General features: G+C 44.5%; 1 protein-coding gene across 1 annotated transcript in view; it reads left to right on the top strand.

The window, feature by feature from the left end:
* LOC126356042 (dual oxidase maturation factor 2-like) overlaps positions 1 to 20,331 on the top strand; it is a 995,426-nt gene that overhangs the window by 566,434 nt on the left and 408,661 nt on the right. The window lies entirely within an intron of this gene.

Consider the following 20,331-nt stretch of genomic DNA (forward strand, 5'->3'; position numbering starts at 1 on the left):
TTCAGAACTATGTTCGAGTACCGGTAGGTATGCGCTGCCTCACAAAAATACGTAAATAAATCCAGAAGAGGAAGAGAAGAAGAAGTTAAACCTCTTGGAGTGAGAGGGCATTTGGTGTTCTTTCAGTGATTTTAATATCGAATGAAATTTACACAGGATTTGTCAGTATGAGCCCATGTATCAATATGACGCTGCATGGATTCTGTTGAAAATGGTCCTCTCCTAACACAAGATGGTATACAGGTGTTGTAAGTCACCCCTGATATCATGGCTACTGGCATTGGGGCAGATTTGACGTCCGAGCTGGTCCCTCACGCGTTCTGTCGGGGGCGGATCTGGGGCTCTTGCTGACCTCGGGAGTACCTCAATATCAAGCACATGTGCCATCTGTGGAAAATCATTGTCCTGTTGAAAAATGGCATAACGATACTGTTGCGTGAGAGACAACACGATGAGGACCTAGGATGTTCGCGGAGTGCAACTGGACACTGAAGTCGCACCCGATGTCTCTAACAAGGGGACAGAGCAGTGCCCCTCCATAACATTGGAAGAATAGGATCTTTCCGCACGTCGTCGACATACCCGCTGACGATGGCTATCCGGGATAGCGCAGAACCGCGACTCATCGCTGAAAACAATGTGACATCCATTCGTCAGCAGTTCTTGCTTCTCGGCCGCCGCACCAAGTTAGACGCAGCCATTTGTGTTGTGCTGTTAACGGCAGCCCTACACATGGACGGCGATTTCCATAGTCTCCGACCAGCGATGCAGGTTGACGCAGAGTGTTGCAGGCAGTCCATTACTTGCTCTGGGATGGCAGGCGCCTATGGGAGAGGTTTATAATGTGTACGTGCTGGTCAGACGTGATCGTCCGCAATACTGAATACGAATGAGACTGCCCTCACGTTTCCATGCAATGGAACGTTCGAATGACACAAAAACAAGAATATTGCACCATTCGAAAAGCCAGCCAAAAGCACACAATAAAATGCAAGCCAATATGTTTCTTAAAGAAAGTCTTTGACTACCCATACCAGAACAAGTAGAAAACTTATGTTTAGCTCTCAGATAGGGTTGATACCAATGGAATGTACGTACATATTGCACAGTAACACACGTCGAGCATCAATGTATTCTGCCTTAGTATTCATAATACGACTGTTTAATGTAGTCGTGTTTTGTTCATATCATTCTTTGTTTTGGGCGGTTTATCGCCAACGGAAAGCCCGCATCTTGTGGTCGTGCGGTAGCGTTCTCGCTTCCCACTTCCGGGTTCCCGGGTTCGATTCCCGGCGGGGCCTCGTGATGGCTGGGCGTTGTGTGATGTCCTTAGGCTAGTTAGATTTAAGTAGTTCTAAGTTCTAGGGGACTGATGACCATAGATGTTAAGTGCCATAGTGCTCAGAGCCATTTGAACCCAGCCAACGGAAAGTCATATAAAGTTAAGGGATGAGAGATGTGTACCAGGCATTCGAACGCGACCGTAAGATGAAAATATGGAGACAACGTGAAAAACGTTGTTTATTGATAAGCTGTTAAAAGTATGTGAAATAACAGACGTTGTGAGCCTATCAGACAGAAGAACAGAAGAGACCAGTGTATCTGAACCGAATAATTTACGATGGGAATGCTTTGTGCATGAAGGATACCACATTGGTTGAACGTTGACAAAGTTATTTACGAAAATGAATTCCGTAGTTCTCAAAGTTCTGTATATTATAGATAAAAACAGACTACACTACTGAATTACAACCTTTATTTCATTCTTCGCCATAATCGCTACAATATTACAGTCGGATGGCTGTACACATGGTTCACTGTGACTGATTACGTATCTCTAACAGCATGAATACTCGAAACGGGTCATCTACTTGTGGTATTAAAGCGTCTTTCACGGAAAATGAATATGAAAATTACAACTTACGTTATGGGCCATTTTAAAATTAATATAACAGATTTTGTGTAGTGATTTGGTACTGTGGATAAGATAAGGGTACGCCGGCCGGAGTGGCCGAGCGGCTCTAGCCGCTACAGTCTGGAACCGCGCGACCGCTACGGTCGCAGGTTCGAATCCTGCCTCGGGCATGGATGTGTGTGATGTCCTTAGGCTAGTTAGGTTTAAGTAGTTCTAAGTTCTAGGGGACTGATGACCTCAGAAGTTTTGTCCCATAGTGCTCAGAGCCATTTGAACTATTTTTTTAAATATATATATGGGTCCGTCACCACTTCACAGTAGAATTAAAATGTTTTTGCACACACTTGTTGTAATGCTGTTTCCTTGGTTTTCTTTTTGAAATATCAATAATTCCGCAGCATAACCAGTCACTAAATTTAAATTGTTGTGTATTATGTTCACCCTAGAGCGAAGTACACAACGAAGAGACACAGACTGGAGATAATTCTACATGGTTGCTTTCCCATTACCAATGCAACCGAACTAAATATCTAAACTGCCGCCTGACGATGAAGCACAGCCTCTTTAGCCAATCTTTAATAAGGAAGTATCTAAATACCCATCATAACAGCGAATTACAGAGGAAGTACATTACACCTGCTGAAAAAACTATGGCCAGTATAGCCTGGAATGAAAAAGAAATTCTTGTCGTTGATGTGTTACGCAAGATGTCTGTACCAACTGGTACAAACAAGCTAAAAGATATCTGTATAAAAAAAAACCATCGCGAGAACGCGTCTACCCAATAATCGGCTTCACCATTGGAAAAACTGAGGAATCAAAAGTACGCGCTGCAGCTTTTGCGCTAGTCACCAAATAAAGAACTCCGCGTTATAAAACATTTTACAGCTTTCGTCAGTGGCATTTGAAGAAAACAGTCTGCTCCCTGAAAAACAAATTGCAATCAATTTCATGGGAACTACATCCAAAAATAAGTCAATTTTTAACATATAACATCCATTATTTACTACGTGCTAATAATTTTTCTCATTTTCCTCGTCTATTCCAGAAATTTTACAAACTTGCAGTAGTATAAGAGTTTAGGCTTCCCCTTGCTAGAATCAATTTCAATAAGAGTCTTATAGGCGTTTGTCCGCCTTACGTGCGATAAAAATACAGCACTCATCCGATGATGGCTGTATGCTGTAGCTGGCAAAGCGTTGGCACTTTTATCATATAGGATCCGGTCACACACGAGAATGATTTTATTCGAACTTCCAAGTGAGTCGATCTCTATATGACTATTGACTGAGAGGCAGTTGAAAAGGCAGCAGAAACACGACCTCACTAACCGTCAGCTGTCAGCGAACCAGCCAAGGGATCTTTCCTGGGTTACTTTTGTTCAGCGTTTTTTTCCGCCATCGTCCTTTATTCCACTTTACGTATGGTAGTCATTTCGATTCTCTTCATTTTCTTTTGTTCTATCCGATACTTGCCACCACTTTAAGCACGCTGCATATGTGGCCAACGTTTACTCATCGGCAGGTGATCTTCGAGCACCAGCTCCCGGATGTGTTTGTGCTGGAAGTCTTCTGTCTGCTGGAAGAGGACGCTTGACATTGAGGAAGCGCTGCCGCAGGTATGTGATGCTGCCTGCCATCCAGTAAACCGACTCCGATGGAAGTCGGATGGACGCTCGAGCGCCAGTTCAACCTCGTCAGTCCTGAACTTAGATTTTGTGAATAAAAGTTTATGTCGGTGGCCAGTGCTTTTTTCTGGGGCAAAATGAGACTAATATACAAAATTTAAAAAAACTGGAGTGATTCACCAAAATTTTAGGACACATTTATAGTGAATGTTATTCATGTTAGAAAACAAGTGAAAGATGCGCAGTGTTTAGGAAACTCAATGCCAAACACGTAAAGATTATTAAAACAGCGACACTGGAATGCGAAAGTAAAGCTCTTTCCCAAATGTAGATCCGGAGTTAGATCGAATACATCGCTTTGTTGCTGTGAACGAAATAAAGACTGACTTGTTTATTGCAGTAAGATATACTATCGTGTTACAGCATATTCTAAACCAGTAGCTCCCAACATTTATGAGGCCCTTACGTTTGTGTGCAATAAGATATTAACTACTGTCCCACCCACCCCCTCCCTCCATCACCATCCTTAAAATTAGCGTCTAACTAAAGTTTAGAATGAAAAAGAGTTTCCTTTGACTACTTCCATATCTAAACTGATGAAAGCTAAACGATATTTAGTTTTTGTGCGTGTTTCATTAAACCACAAATGAGAAAATTTGTGCTGCGTATTTCTAACGACCCTACCTTATAGAATGACGAAGCAACTTTTAAGAAAAGAAAGGTGATTATCCACACTGATGGTAGATATTTGTTATAAAACATGCTTCATCTGCACCAGTCATCTCCTCTGGGGCACTACCTTCAAAATCAAGCAAAGTAAAATATTTGCACTACAGCTGGCCTACTGCTTGTAAATTACTTGATTTCTTAAATCTTCACTTCTGAACTGGCAAAAATTAGAGGACTTAAGGCTGCCAATTCTGGCAGTATGACCTCTGCCACTAATAATAATAATAATAATAATATTTTGTAGGCCCTATAGCGGTGTAGTAGAAGTTACGTAATTATCGTTGTGTTGTTCTGTCAATTAGTTCGATCTGTTGTGAACTGAATGAGTAAGCAATTTCTGGTCTACGCGGTAATGTTAGTACTTTCAAATAATGTGTTTATTGGAACTGGTAGCTTACGTAATCAGTAGTATTACAGTTTACGAAATAGTGATAGTAGTAATCATCTTTGGAAAAAATTTAGTTTCGTGACCGAAACACAAGTCAACTCTTAATGTATACCTCTCATTTTACCCCTCAGGGGTAATAACCTCCAGGTTCTACTATTCTAAACACATTCTAATCAAAAAATTACTGATAAGAAAAAAAATCAATTTTATTTTTCGGAGACATGCTGCACAGTGAATATGCAGAACGAAAAAGTGATACACTGAAGCACGTGGCGTAAAGTACACGCTAGAATAAGTACACCGAGATTAGTTCGTTTCCTGGGCTGGAAAAAAAAAGTTGGCCTTAGCATATGTGGTACATAAAGACCGACGAGGTCAAGCGTCCGATTTTGGACACAGTGGAGCCGAGCGATGTGTAGTTTCGCCACTGTGCCCCAGGTGACAGCTCCATAAACAATTCGCGGCCGCAAAAGCTTCTTATAGATAGTGAGACCAACACCTGTTGGCAAAGTTGATCGTGGACTGAGAACTTGGTATAGGTGGCGCGATCATCCCATATCCCGGTAGCGAAAGTTCTCTACGTATAGCGCTATGTGAGACGAGACGCACAAGTACTTGTTTGTCTTCGTCAATCATCCCGGTACTGGTGGTAGCGCTACTGGGATGGCAGTCAGATGTCGGTACGACGCCGTTGTAGACCTACGCAGAGGCGCTAGTGCGGGCAGCGTGCAGGCGTCTCGCGGCGTCGTGGCGCCCATTAGCATGTTGCAGCAGCGGCAGCAGCAGCAGCAGCAGCAGCAGGAAGAAAGCCGGGCGGCTCGGCGCGGCTCGGCCGGAGAGAGTTGGTGACCCAGTGGCTCACTTGCCTCGTCCTCCGCCACCTGGCCGGCCGGACAGCCCGGCTTTCCGCGTTCCCTCGCGCAGACACTGCCGGCCGCCACTACACTCTGCGTGGCCGTCCCGACTACAGAAAAAAAACCGCCAATAGTCACAGATACCTCACTGCGTGCTATGAGCACTTCGTAATGATCCTATCAGTAAAGTCAGAACACTTACTAACTGACGAGTAGCCAGACAGAAGTGATATCTGACGCCCTCCATGGAAATGTTATAGGCCCTCTGCTGCTTCTCAGCTACACACAGACCGAAAGTCTGAATAACCACCTTTTGCATGGCGGACATGCAGGAAGAGAGTCAGTGAAGTTCTGGAAAGTAACGACAGAAATGTGGAGCCATGTCGACTGAGTACCGTGGCCATCTTCGCTCGGTTTCTCGGTTGAGCTTTCATGGCACGAACAACCCGTTCGACGTGGTCGCACAGATTCTCCATTGGGTTTACGAATCTGAAGAGTGTGATGGCCAGGCGAGTACGGTAAACTTATGCTGCTGCTCTTACAAGGGAACCTCCCCATCGCACCCCCCTCATATTTAGTTATAAGTTGTCACAGTGGATAGGCCTTGAAAAACTGAACACAGATCAATAGAGAAAACAGGAAAAAGTTGCGTGGAACTATCGGGTCGGTCAGTTACCCGTACCATCGCCGCAGCTGTCGCTCACACCTGCCACCGTGTCCATCTGACACGGCTCTTATACCCTCCTCTGTTAGTGGTGCCATCTGCCGTCTGTGAGCGGCTATTGCTCATTAATGTCGAACACAAGCGGTTGTCACATTAATGTGACTGGACCGTGTATAAGCGATTTAGGAGATAGTCTGAGCATCTCTCTTGGATTTACTGTATATGATCCTGTCACTTATCGTCTAATAGAGTCATCAGATGATTCTAGATAAGTAAAGAGTACGAAATGAGTACTGAAAGAAACCCGCTAAATTTTGGTTACGGGATAAATCCAAAGACTGTGAGTTCAGTTACGGATAACTCAAAGTGGAACGGTCATGTAGACAATGTTGTGAGGAAAGCGAACCAAACACTGCGATTTACTGGCAGAACACCTAGGAGATACATCGAGTCTACGAAAGGAACTGCCTACACAACGAGTGTCTGTCTTTTTCTGGAGTACTGCTGCCCAGTGTGGGGTCCGCATCAGATATCACTGACAAAGGATGTCCAAAAATTCAAAAAATGGCAGCTCTTTTGTACTATCGCAAAACAGGGGAGAGCGTATCACGGATATTATACGCGAATTGAGGTGGAAATCATTAAAACAAAGATGTTTTTCGTCGCGGCAGTGCCTTCTCAAGGAATTTCAATCACCTGCTTCCTCCCCGGAATGCGAAAACACTTTGTAGACACCCTCTTACACAGGGGCAAATCATCATTGTAATAAAATAAGGCAAATGAGAGCCCCCACGGAAAGATTTAACTATTCGTTTTTGTCGCGCTTTGCTCGAGAGTAGAACGTTAGAGAACTTGCTTGAAGTTGGTTAGCTGAACTCTCTACCAAGTAGTTAATTGTGAATTCCAGAGTAGTCATATAGGTGTAGATGTAGATTACTACGTACTGTGCCATCACAAGTTCAAGGTTCCTTACATATTCTGGACGTATTGATTGTTGGAACAGCAATCAACACAAGCAGAAAAAAAATTGCTTTAGCCTATAATCGCATTTTGACTTTATCAAATGACTGTCAGTTTCGGTAACCAATATCATCAACAAGCCATCCACTGGCGCGCGGGTCGTCAAACTCGCTTACTTGGGTAAGCGAGTTTGACGAATGCGCGCTAGAGCGTGTCTTAATGGTACTTGTTATCGGCAGTCATTTGGCAAAATAAAAGTGCAGCTTAAAGCTTAACGATTGAAATTAGCACGCCCGGCAAAAAATACCAGAAACCAGATGTATGCTTCAGATGCTATATGCCACCAGCAAAACAGTTCACTCTCTGAAGTTTACACACTCTCTCGCACAGTCAGCAGAATGGTCATCCGTTATTGAGCCAAGTAAACTCCCTTCGCGTGCTGCAGTTTGGTTATTTATCATGCAACCCGTATTTCGCTTTTTTGTGAAAGCAGTCTTCAGTTTTTTTTTTAATTTTTCACAGTTTCCCTTGTATTCGCATCAATTACAAATGTAAAGCAGTTACGTCTCAACTTTTAAGTACAGTGAAACAGTATTCCCAGTTACTTTTATGTCTCCTGGTGATTTCTGCGTTTTTCACCATGTGGACACGGAAGGAAAGTCGTGTCTACGATTTATTTGCAAGCACCTTCGTCATATTCACGATGAAATCAGTCGTGTCTTTTCCAGACCTTCTTGTGTGTGTATTGTGTAATTCAAGCATTTGTCTGAAGACGTAGCTACTAATTAAAATATTTAACATGGGAACTGCTGTAATTCTGCGTGCAAAGTTATTAGTTTGCTTGGTATAAATTTGTTTTATTTCTGTGTAGACGTATTGCCCTCCTACTCTCTTCCCACCCTCCCCCAACCTCCCTTTGTGTATGTGTGTGTGTGTGTGTGTGTGTGTGTGTGTGTGTGTGTGTGGCCAACAAAAGTGTAAGCAAAACAAATTTGATATGAACTATCAAAAATGCTACTTCTCCTGCTTTCGGCGTGAGGGGGAGGGAGATTTCGCTAGTTGTGCAGTAAATAGTGCGTTGAGCACTAAAATACAGTTGAATGCTCCAAATTTTTGGGTGTATATGTTGATGAAAACTGGAACTGGAAGAAGCATATTGCTGATCTTCTGAAACAATTAAGATGAACTACCTTCGCTCTTGGTGTGATTGATAGCGTTGGAAACAAACGCATCAACTTTGCCACATATTTTGCATATATGTACTCGGTAATGACTTACACAATAATTTTCTGAGGTAACTCATCACTTAGGAAGGAAGTACTGATTTAACAAAAGCGAGAAATAAGAATACTGTGTTGTTCACCAACGGAAGTCATGTAAGTATCTGTTCAAGGAGTTAGGCGTTTTAATTGCGCCATCACAATGCATATATTCGCTAATGAAATTCGTTACAAATAATCTTCCGCAATTTGAGGACAACAATGATGTCCATACCTACAACACTAGAGGGAAAAATGACCTTTATTACCAATTGTTAAAGCTATCGTTGGCTCAGAAAGGAGTTCAGTATGCAGCAATAAAAATTTGTGATAATTTGCGAAATGACATAAAATGCCTGTCAGGTAGCTAAGCAAGTTTTTAATCTAACTTAAGGTAATTTCTCCTGGACAACTCTTTCTGTTCCATTCAAGGATTTCTACTTAAAAAAGGGGAATCCAGTAAAGGCTAAAGGAAAAATGTGTTTTTAAGTGTAGATGTGGGAATAGCACAAGAACAATAATGTGTCCAGTAACTTTATAACTAATAATGTTTACATACACAGTGTGTCCGAGTTCCATTAGGACTATTTGTGTGAAATTCTAAACTGCAATCCTATCTCATGACGAGTTGTGACGTTGCGGTCTTTCAAATTTCAACAACAGCCTTGCAGAAGATCAAACTGCTATCTTAGTTGCAGCAGGCGTCCTAATTGAAAATGTGACATTACGTGTCTGACACTTGCCGGAAAATGGTGGTGGAATAGCGAGGCAGCGTCAAGGGTTTTTGAGTTCTCCATCGTTTGTGGTCGAGATTCCATCGAATTCGACCCGAATATCGAAAGGCAGGTTCCTGGTAGCTCCTCCACGAGAATGGCCGAGGCGACAAGGCGAAAACTGTGCGAGTTTTTGGGCAGCAAAAGGATCACAGTCCTGGATCACCCTCCGTATTTGCTGGATTTGACCCCAGCGAACATCTTGTTCCCCAAATTGAAGTTGGCTATGAAAGGACATAGTTACTGCAATTGAGGACATCCAAGAAAATTGTACTGCAGTGCTAAGTACAATTCCAAAAAACACTTTTAAAACCATTTCAGCTTTGTACTGATTCAGGGGGATGCCATTTTGAAGAAATACAGTGATTTTGTAAACACGATCCATGACTTTTATTTTTCATAACCACAGTCTTGGATTGACTGGGACGCACTGCGTACCCTATAACATCATTTCGACAATTGATCTATGGAATGTGTAACTAGCTAACTAACTAACTATCAGCCACTCGTCAGACCAGTTGTTTTGTTGTCTTGAACGGTGACCTATATAAAGTGATATGAGGATGTCGGTCGTTCTCTGTGCGAGCCGCGGAATCTGCGACAATGGGAGGCGGAAGGGCAGAGTCTGAGACGCGGACAGCTAATGTGTGGGGGAGGGCGGCTGAATGCCTGTTCAGGCGTGGACTGGCGGCCTTGCTCGGCGCGCCGTCCGCTCACCGGCGCCACCGCCTGACGAGGTCATACGCAGGCGCACACGCATCTGCTCTCCTCTCACCTCTGCTACGGCCGCGTCGCGCTCTCCACAGGAGGAAAGGCAGCCTGCGGTTAAAGGGCTGTCAGCATCGACATCATTACAGGCGGAGCCATTGTTCATCATAGCTTTCCGTTCTGGAGGGGACGGAAGAGGGATGGGGGGGGAGGGGAAGGAGACGTGACAATTTGTTACTGGCACTCTCTCCCTCGGTCCCAAACACAGCTTCTTCATCAACATATGCACTAAGGGATCCAAAATATCCGGACACCTGGCTGAAAATGACTCACAAGTTCGTGGCGTCCTCCATCGGTAATACTGCAATTCAGTATGGTTTTGGCCCATCCTTAGCCTTGAAGACAGCTTCCACTCTCGCAGGCAGTCAGGTGCTGGAAGGTTTCTTGCGAAATGGAAGATCATTCTTCACGGACTGCTGCATTGGGGAGAGCTATCAGTGTCGGACGGTGAGGCATGGAACGAAGTCGGCGTTCCAAAACATCCCAAAGGTGTTCTGCAGGATTCAGATCAGGACTCTGTGGAGACCAGCCCATTACAGGGATCTTATTGTCGTGTAACCACTCCATCACAGGCCGTGTATTATGAACAGGTGCACAATCGTGTTGAAAGATGCAATCGTCATTCCCGAATTGCTCTTCAACAGTGGGAAGCAAGAAGGTGCTTAAAACATCAACGTAGACCTGTGCTGTGATAGTGCCATGCAAAACAACAAGGGGTGCAAGCCCCCTCCATGAAAAACGCGACCGCACCACAATGCCACCGCCTCAGAATTTGACTGTTGGCACGTTCACCGGGCATTCACCGTAACCCCACGCTGCCATCGGATCGCCACATTCGTCCCTCCACACAACGTTTTTCCACTGCTCAATCGTCCAATGTTTACGATCCTGTCACCAAGCATTTACTGGTGTGATGTGTGGCTTATGAACAGCCGCTCGACCATAAAATCCAAGTTTTCTCACTTCCCGCCTAACTCTCATAGTACTTGCAGTGGATCCTGATGCAGTATGGAACACCTGTGTGATGGTCTGGATATATGTATGCCTATTACACGTTACAATCCTCTTGAAGTGTCGGTGGTCTCTGTTAGTCAACAGACGAGGTCGGCCTGTACGCTTTTGTGCTGTACGTGTCCCTTCACGTTTCCACTTCACTACAACATCGGAAACAGTGAACCTAGGGATGTTTATGAGTGTGGAAATCTCGCTCACAGACGTATGCGACAAGTGATACCCAATCACCTGACCACGTTCGAAGTCATGAGTTCCGCAAAGCGCCCTATTCTGCTCTCTCACGATGTCTAATGACTACTGAGGTCGTATGTGGAGTACCTGTCAGTAGGTGGCAGCAAAATGAAAAAGACGTATGTTTCTGGGGTTGTCCGGATGCTTTTGATCGCATAGTGTATACTCTGCAAGACACCAAACGATGAGTAACGAGGGTACCTTGTACCATTGTTAGACATTCCATTTCTGTTCCACTTGCAAATGGAGCGAGGGAGAAACGGATGTACTATGGGGAAACTGGAAAAGAAGAGAACCGAGGTGGGCTCTTCTTACATCTGTGTGTACATGATTACTCTGCGACTAGCAATGTAGTGCCCGTAGAGGGCCCCTCGAACCACCTTCAAGCTATTTCTCTATTTAAAATTTTATTCTAGTGAGGGTCCACTGCCTCAACGTGTTTTGAGAATGGAAATATGGTCCAAGTAAGCTGTATCCTGTTTATTATCTGTGCAATTGGCTGATTTCAACCGTGCGCCATTTTCAAGGAGCTGTAATACGTTCAAAAATAGACATTGGTTTACACATTGACTACAGTTCATATGAATACTTTATAACCCAAGTAACTTACATATCTTGTGATTCCGGTTTCTTTTCACGTTCTAATACATCTATATTACATGAGGATAGGTAGGCCTGTACATTTGTGTGCGTGTGTAGCATAAAGAGACTACAACCATGTACCTGACTAAGTATATTAGCCACCACAAACAGAAAACTGTCATATCATAGTATACGCACAGCTGCAGAATACTGAGCATTATTTCGATGTATTTGTAGTGTAAGATACTTTCGATAGGGATTCGAATCCACGACCTTGAGACTGCAGTTCTGTACTTTTTCCGCTGCGCCAACCGCTGCTTGGAAGCAACGCTAACGTAAACAACTCTTGCCTCACCCGACATGCGCCAAAATTGCTACTTTTTAAAATCTATGGCCATCTGGAGCTTCCACTTCCGGCAGTTGCTTTTCTGGCCAAGCCTTGCATACACCATAATTCTGGCGAAATCGGTGATGACGAGTAAGCACAGTCCCCTTGTAAGTTAAGACCGCCTCAACATGGCACTCAGGAAGCTGGACGTTGGCACATGGGGCACTGGAACAAGCAGGGAAACGCATCTTGACGGCAGAAGAACTCGAGTCTCAGTGCGACAGATCTCCGCTGTGAAGCTTATTTAACACCTCGGGTTTCGAAAAAAACCGCAGACTACGCAGAGACGCCAACATTTCGTAGTCAACCTAACCGTATTCATATGCGCTGTTTTGGGCGAAATGCTTAGATACGTTCCGTTGCAAGACACTGGCCTGAACCACTTCTCTGACGCCTTTCCAGTGTATTCAAACTTAGCAGAAAAGGATCCTTCACAATGGAAAACGCCAATTACTATCTTCTAAATTAATTACAGTTACATTTCGCAAAGTTATGGGACAGTATCTCAATAATGGGACATAATTACTAGATGGAGATTATGAAAAAGTTTCGGTTTGACGCCGTTACTGCAGCGTATATGAACCAGCCCGACTCCGATGCCTGCATATAAGCACTGATATGTAGGACATGTAGGTGACCTTCGAAAGGAAATTTTTTTATCGCCCCTTACGTTTAGTATCTCTCGTGCTCTCTCACAAATCACTTAAAATCACGAATAAAATTACGGTCAGAATTAATTCATGTATCGTAATTTCACTGGTAGCTACAAAGGCCTATTAGCCTCTTAAGTAGTTCCGATGTGTTGATAACAGTTTGACCCTCACCTTCCCACCTTCCCACCATGCAGAATGTGGCATCACAACGCACCACACTGGACAAAACGTATTTCGAGAATAACGAGCACATCAAGCGCATGCACACAGTCGGGAGGACGCAACAAGCGTGCACGCGTGTTTGGAAGTGAAATCTGCGCAGATATCGCCAGGAATTTTACGACCTCCTCGTGAGCAACCCATAAAAAAATAAAGAGTGAACGCTTAGCCGAAAATCCAGGCTCATTTCTCATTCATGAATACACGTGGGTTTTGCATTAAACATAATGACTTTGTTATTGCGCAGCGGGCAGCACGCAGGCAAGGAAGTGTCATTTCCAGGGGTCCGGTTCGTACGCTAGCAAGAGACCTCCCATGGCGGGGATTCTCGCCTCGCTGTTTGCAAATTCTCAGAAGAGCTCCGGTTAATTTCACAACGTTACGAAGCGTCGCTGACTATCTTATACTGCTTTCCCCGTCCTTCAACTGTTACCTGCTTATCCTACAGTTTCAATGTACTTAGAAACTATCTCGTAACGGAGTACGTAAAAGAGGTTGATATACAGGTTTAAACTTTGTGCTATAAAATTGCAGTTAAGATAGGTATGCTGAAAATAAGAACAAAAACGCAAACGCAGATACAAAAATTTTGGCTCCAGTAATGACATATTTCTGTAAATTCACGGTCCGTCGTGTCAAAAATATATATATATATATATATATATATATATATATATATATATATATATATATATATATATATATATGAGGTCATCAGTCCCCCACAACTTAGAACTACTTAAACTTAACTAACCTACGGACATCACATACATCCATGCCCGAGGCAGGACTGCACGATTCGAACCTTCCACCGCAGCGGTCGCGCGGTTCCAGACTGAAGGGCCTAGAACGGCTCTGCCACACCGGCCGGCGGATGCAGCTGCAGTTTACCTCCTGAAGACGACTCTCACAGTTACAGACGAAACCTCAGGGTATTGTTTTATACGTCGGCCACGGTCTGTCTTCATGAAAGCTTACAGTGTTTGAAAAACTAACGTAATAGTGCGCGTAAACCTACTTTAAAAAATTCTAAGATTAGGTTTTCAGAGTGCAACAAACGAGTATTTCTCAATTTCTTACTAATCATTCACTTAGGGATGATAAAGATAAATACAGAGTCTGGTTTGATCCATTATAAATGGTTTGTGAAAGCCTGCGACTTTGGAAACAATAGGTGCGTTATTAAATATCTTTTCTGCTACCTGTCTCAATTGTTTTATGATTCCCATTTTCAAGTGCGTTTTGCTCCATGTGCGATTCCAATGTTGTGTAATGATTTGAAGTGCTAGGTTCTGTTTTGTTCTGCTGACATTAAATTTTCTTATGGTCCATCTGTGGAGAGAGTCTCACTTATGTTCCACACCACGCAAAATTTTCTGTGCAAAGTATAAATGGAGAATAACTTACACCAAGAAGAAATGCAGATGATAAACGGGTATTCATTTGACAAATATATTGTACTAGAACTGACTTGTGATTACATTTTCACGCAATTTAGGTGCTTAGATGCTGAGAAATCAGTACCCATAACAACCACCTCTGGCAATAATAACGGCCTTGATACGCCTAGGCCTTGAGTCAAACAGAGCTTGGATGGCGTGTGCAGGTACAGCTGCCCATGCAGCTTCAACACGATACCACAGTTCATCAAGAATAGTGACTGGCGTATTGTGAAGAGCCAGTTGCTCGGCCACCATTGATCAGACCTTTTCAATTAGTGAGAGATCTGGAGAATGTGCTGGCCAGGGCAGCAGTCGAACATTTTCTGTATCCAGAAAGTCCTGTACAGGACCTGCAACATGCGGTCGTGCACTATCCTGCTGAAATGTAGGGTTTCGCAGCGATCGAGTGAAGGGTAGAGCCACCGGTCGTAACACATCTGAAATGTAACGCCCACTGTTCAAAGCGCCGTCAATGCGGACAAGAGGTGACCGAGACGTGTAACCAATGGCACCCCATACCATCACGCCCGGTGGTACGCTAGTATGGCGATGAGGAATACACGCTTCCAATGTGCGTTCACCGCGATGTTGCCAAACACGGATGCGACCATCACGATGCTGTAAACAGAACCTGGATTCATCCGCAAAAATGACGTTTTGCCATTCGTGCACCCAGGTTCGTCGTTGAGTACACCATCGCAGGCGCTCCTGTCTGTGATGCAGCGTCAAGGGTAGCCGCAGCCATGGTCTCCGAGCTGATAGAAATGCTGCTGCAAATGTCGTCGAACTGTTCGTGCAGATGGTTGTTGTGTTGCAGACGTCCCCATCTGTTGACTCAAGGATCGAAACGTGGCTGCACGATCCGTTACAGCCATGCGGATAAGATGCCAGTCATCTCGACTGCTAGTGATACGACGCCGTTGGGATCCAGCACGGCGTTCCTTATTACTCTCCTGAACCCACCGATTCCATATTCTACTAACAGTCATTGGATCTCGACTAAGACGAGCAGCAATGTCGCAAACCACAATCGCGATAGGCTACAATCCGACCTTTATCAAAGTCGGAAACGTGATGGTACGCATTTCTCCTCCTTACACGAGGCATCACAACAACGTTTCACCAGGCAACCCCGGTCAGCTGCTGTTTGTATATGAGAAATCGCTTGGAAACTTTCCTCATGTCAGCACGTTGTAGGTGTCGCCACCGGCGGTAACCTTGTGTGAATGCTCTGAAAGTGTAATCATTTGCATATCACAGCATCTTCTTCTTGAATTTCGCTTCTGTAGCACGTCATCTTCGTGGTGTACCAATTTTAATGGCCAGTAGTGTAAATAAAAGAAAACTGTCACAGGTAACAGAAAAGTTATTTATAAATAAAGCCATAATTACAGAGGAATGTCAGCGTGTAGGGCAACGAGTTATCACTGTAATCACATTCTATTTCTGAGGGACACCATTAAAAGCAACCCCTACCGCGCGCTCTGTTCAGTGCAGATGCAGATAACGCTTCCGAGATTGCGTATAGGTGTCAACAGTGCATGTAAAGTAGCGCCGCTACAGTTTCAGACGGGAGCGCTGCGGCGGGGACTGAGATGGACTGCGCGATACGGCGTGCCCCTAAACGGTGCTATTCCTCAGGAAGGGCCAGCGCCACCTGCGGCGAGAGGCCGGAATGCCGCCGGCGCGGCCGCTAATTAAGTTGCCATTGCGGGGGAGGGTGGGAGGAGGGGGGGGGAGGAGTGCTTTCTCTGCAGATGCTGGCGGCCGATACGGCGCTAATACCCACAGCAACCGGGGCCCAGAGCAGGCTCGCAGCGGCTGCCCCCACGGTGGGCCACGGCACGCCTGTTGATTTAAGGCGAGGACTGGCGTGGCGGAGCGGGAGCACACACTCCCCCCACCACCTGATAGCGCCGCAGATCGCACGCCGCCGATACTGCCGGCGTTTTTCGCACCGACACATAAATTTCTCAGTCAGTTGCAACTACTGACAGGTTTGTAGGATTTATGACCATTAGCGAGAACGCTGCCTCAAACTGTTATCAGATTCATTCTGTGTAGCAGCGATACCTGAGGACCCTAGAACACCTAGCACAATCGTGTATGTTTTGTAACGTGTCGCTGTGCCTGTCACATTTGTCGATCCTATTTCAGCCTCGTGTTCATTAGATTTGAAAACTTTCTTTAATTCTGATAATGTCTATGAAACTACTTAAATTGAATTTTTCGATACCATCCATATGTCTAGCTTTTTTAAAACCGTCTGAAGTTGAAGCTTCCAAGTTATATTAAGGGTGATAAAAAAGGCTTCCTTTCCAAAGCCGTGCCGGCAGCTGTGCCCGAGCGGTTCTAGGCACTTCAGTCTGGAACCGCGTTACTGATACGGCTGCAGGTTCGAATCCTGCCTCGGGCATAGATGTGTGTGATGTCGTTAAGTTAGTTAGGTTTAAGTTCTAGGGGACTGATGACCTCAGATGTTGTCCCATAGTTCCTAGAGCCATCTGAACCATTTTGAAAGCCGTACATTTCCGAATAGATATGCAATCAGTCAAAATCGTCGTGAGTATTGAGGTAATCATCCCACAGATGCACCAGGTTGAAGATATTCCTTTGATAAAATACCATGTCTTGCTCCATAAAAAAGTCTGTTGCTACCTACTTGACATCCACATTCGACATGAATCGTCGAGCCTGCAAGGTGTTTTTAAGGGACCGAAAGTGTGGTAATGGCATCGCCATGGATCAAGACCATAAGGCGGATGCTCGAGTGTCTCTCACTTCAGTTGGGGTAACTTCTGCGTTACGATGTTAGCGATATGGGGACTGCGTTATCATGAAGCAGCAGCACTTCGTGTCCCACATTCCACAACGGTGATTTGCGACAGATATGCTGCCCCACACACAATGTTCAATCGCCGAGACCCTTGTGGCAGCCACGCGGCCTGCGGCTGCTTGTCACGGTTCACGCGGCTGCCCCGTCTGAGGTTCGAGTCCTCCCTCAGGCACGATTGTGTGTGTTGTCCGTAGCGCAAGTTAGTTTAACTTAGATTAAGTAGTGCGTAAGCTTAGGGACCGATGACCTCAGCAGTTTGGTCCCGTAGGATCTTACCACAAATTTCCCATTTTATTCGTCGACGGATGTACACCATCGTCTGTTTTTCACTAATTAAGAAAAGAATAAGAGCACGATGGCCCAGTAAGTACGCATTTAATGATAACGGCACCGTAGTTCACTCCTCCGCATTTGCCACACGCACGTCTGAAAGACACGAGTGGGACAACAATCCCTACACGTCGGTGCTTAAGCGCGCTGCGTTGCACATGCACTGTCACAACGCCCTCAAATGGCAAATTTTTGATCTTCCTTTACACTTTTTTTTCCTGTAAGCAGTATGGTACAAGAATAAACAATAGAAAGAATAAAGTGATGATATGCAGTACTGCAGCAGAATGTGAATGACTGTCAATGAGGAGTGGAAGGAGTTTTGCGTGTTAGAAAAGTTTACTTGAAACTTCCTGGCAGATTAAAACCTTTGCCTTTGCAAGTGCTCTACCGTGTGAGCTACATAAGCACAACTCACAACTGGTACGTACAGCAGCCGCGGGGGATTAGCCGAGCGGTCTAGGGCGCTGCCGTCATGGACTGTGCGGCTGATGCTGGCGGAGGTTCGAGTCCTTCCTCCGGCATGGGTGTGTGTGTTTGTCCTTAGGATAATTTAGGGTAAGTAATGTGTAACGTAGGGACTGGTGACCTTAGCAGTTAAGTCCCATAAGATTTCACACACATTTGAACATTTTTTCCTCACAGCTTTACTTTCAAGTAGGTAGGAGACGAGGAACTGGCGGAAGTAAAGCTGTGAGGACGAGTCATGAGTCATGTTTGGGTAGCTCAGTTGGTAGAGCACATGCGCGCAAAAGGCAAAGGTTCCGAGTTTGAGTCTCGGTCCGACACATCGTTTTAATCTGTCAGGAAGTTTCATATCACCTCACACTCCACTACAGAGTGAAAATATCACTCTGAAGAAGCCTAATTATTTGGGAAACGGGATTTCAAGGGATGATGGAAGCTGAGAAGTAATTAAGAACCGAATACAGTAGGCAAAAAGTGTGTTTAAGTTGAGAAAGAACTTACTCACTGAGCAAATTTATAATAAAAAAATACAATATAATTAATTAAACAAATTGATTTTTTCACACTTTTGTTCTTTTAATTTCTTATAAATTTTCAAGCGAATGCAATGTCTTTCACTTTTAACTTGCATCGACTCCTGTATTCTCTTTGCTGTTGACATTTACACAAGTTGATTAAATGGTTCTCCTTCCGCCATAATTAGTTCTCATTCTTGACCGTGTGTACAATATTGATTCTTAATCGGACGTCCTCTTTTGATACAGGCAGCTACCTACAGTGACATGATATTTGGATAATGCGTGGAAGAAAAAATAACTTTCATAGTTTAGCACAAAAACCAACTCTCAGACTTCATGTTTTCATAAAATTATTATTCAGACACCATACTGTATTACAAGAAATACGTCTTCTCGCGACGAGAACTGATAGTCAAACAAATTGAAAAATGTCTCCATCATTTGTCTTTCGCCTTCCGGCGTAGCAAAATATCTCTTTGCCGACGCTTACAGTGGCCTCGCTAGTGTTTAATGTCATTGGTAATAACTTTTATCGTAGAGTGTCGGGCCTTTTCCTTTATGTACCAATACATCACCAGCAAGAAAATCAGTCTGGAAATACGGGCGTGGGCCATGACAGCAGAAGAGATGTCGGCTAGGACCTCAGGAAATTTGGCGCTATAGAAGCATGTTGAAAATCAGCTGGAGATACAGTTACTAATGAAAAGATGCTGAACAGATTACAGGCCACCACATCTCTATGAGTACACCCCCCCCCCCCCCAAAAAAAAGAGAAAAGCTAGTTGGACACATTTTACGACACAATAAAACCACTGGTACAATAGCAGAGCTGTTGGGGAAGGAATCGCCGGGGGCGACCAAGGATGTGAAACATGCAGCAGATTAAAGAGTGATGCAGGTTGTTGGAGTTATTTGGAAACGGAGAAGAACGCAAACAGAAGAGTGAAATGGCATGCTGCTGGAAACCAACCTCAGGGTTCAATACCAAAAGAGAAGAAGATTTAAAACGAAGAGCTGCTGATAAACTTTCATTTACTGTTAGTTTTCTCCGAAGCGATCAGCATTAGTTAGCCTTTACAGCAGTGGAGCTTTGCGTTATCAGCAGCTATTGGTTTCGCATAAAAAATGGCTCTTTAATAAATACACTGGAGTGCAAAACTTAAGGACGAAAATATCGCTGGCATGATGCGTCAATGCCAATGAAACTTGGACCATACACAGAAAGAAGTGCTGCAGTGTGGTACGGAAGTAACTGAAATAAACACGCAGGAGAGGAACGGAAATAGCACTTTAATTCAAAGACAGTACTTACACTGAAGTCGCCGCGATTTATGATGGTCTCCAGGATATTAAAAAAAGGCTGGACATGGATCCTAATAGGGTGTGTGATCAGTACGGACGCCGATGCATGCTCTGCAACGTGTTACCATGCTGACCGCAAGTTTAATAAGGAGTTCCTGTGATAAGGCGTTCCATTACACACGTACTGTTGACAGTTGCTAGATGCTCGTCGGTGCACGCGGACGTGCTGGAACGCATCCCAAATGTGCTCGATAGGATTTCACTCGGAAGAACTGACTGGCCAGTCCATTCCCCAAATATTCTCTCGCTGCAAGAGCTCCCATACCTGCACTGTTCGATACGAGCCCGCATTTTCATCCATAAAAATTATGGCAGAACCGAATGCACCTAGCAGTTATGCACTTGGGGAAG

This window comes from Schistocerca gregaria, chromosome 3 (assembly GCF_023897955.1).
Source record: "Schistocerca gregaria isolate iqSchGreg1 chromosome 3, iqSchGreg1.2, whole genome shotgun sequence".
NCBI classification, from domain to species: Eukaryota; Metazoa; Arthropoda; class Insecta; order Orthoptera; family Acrididae; genus Schistocerca; species Schistocerca gregaria.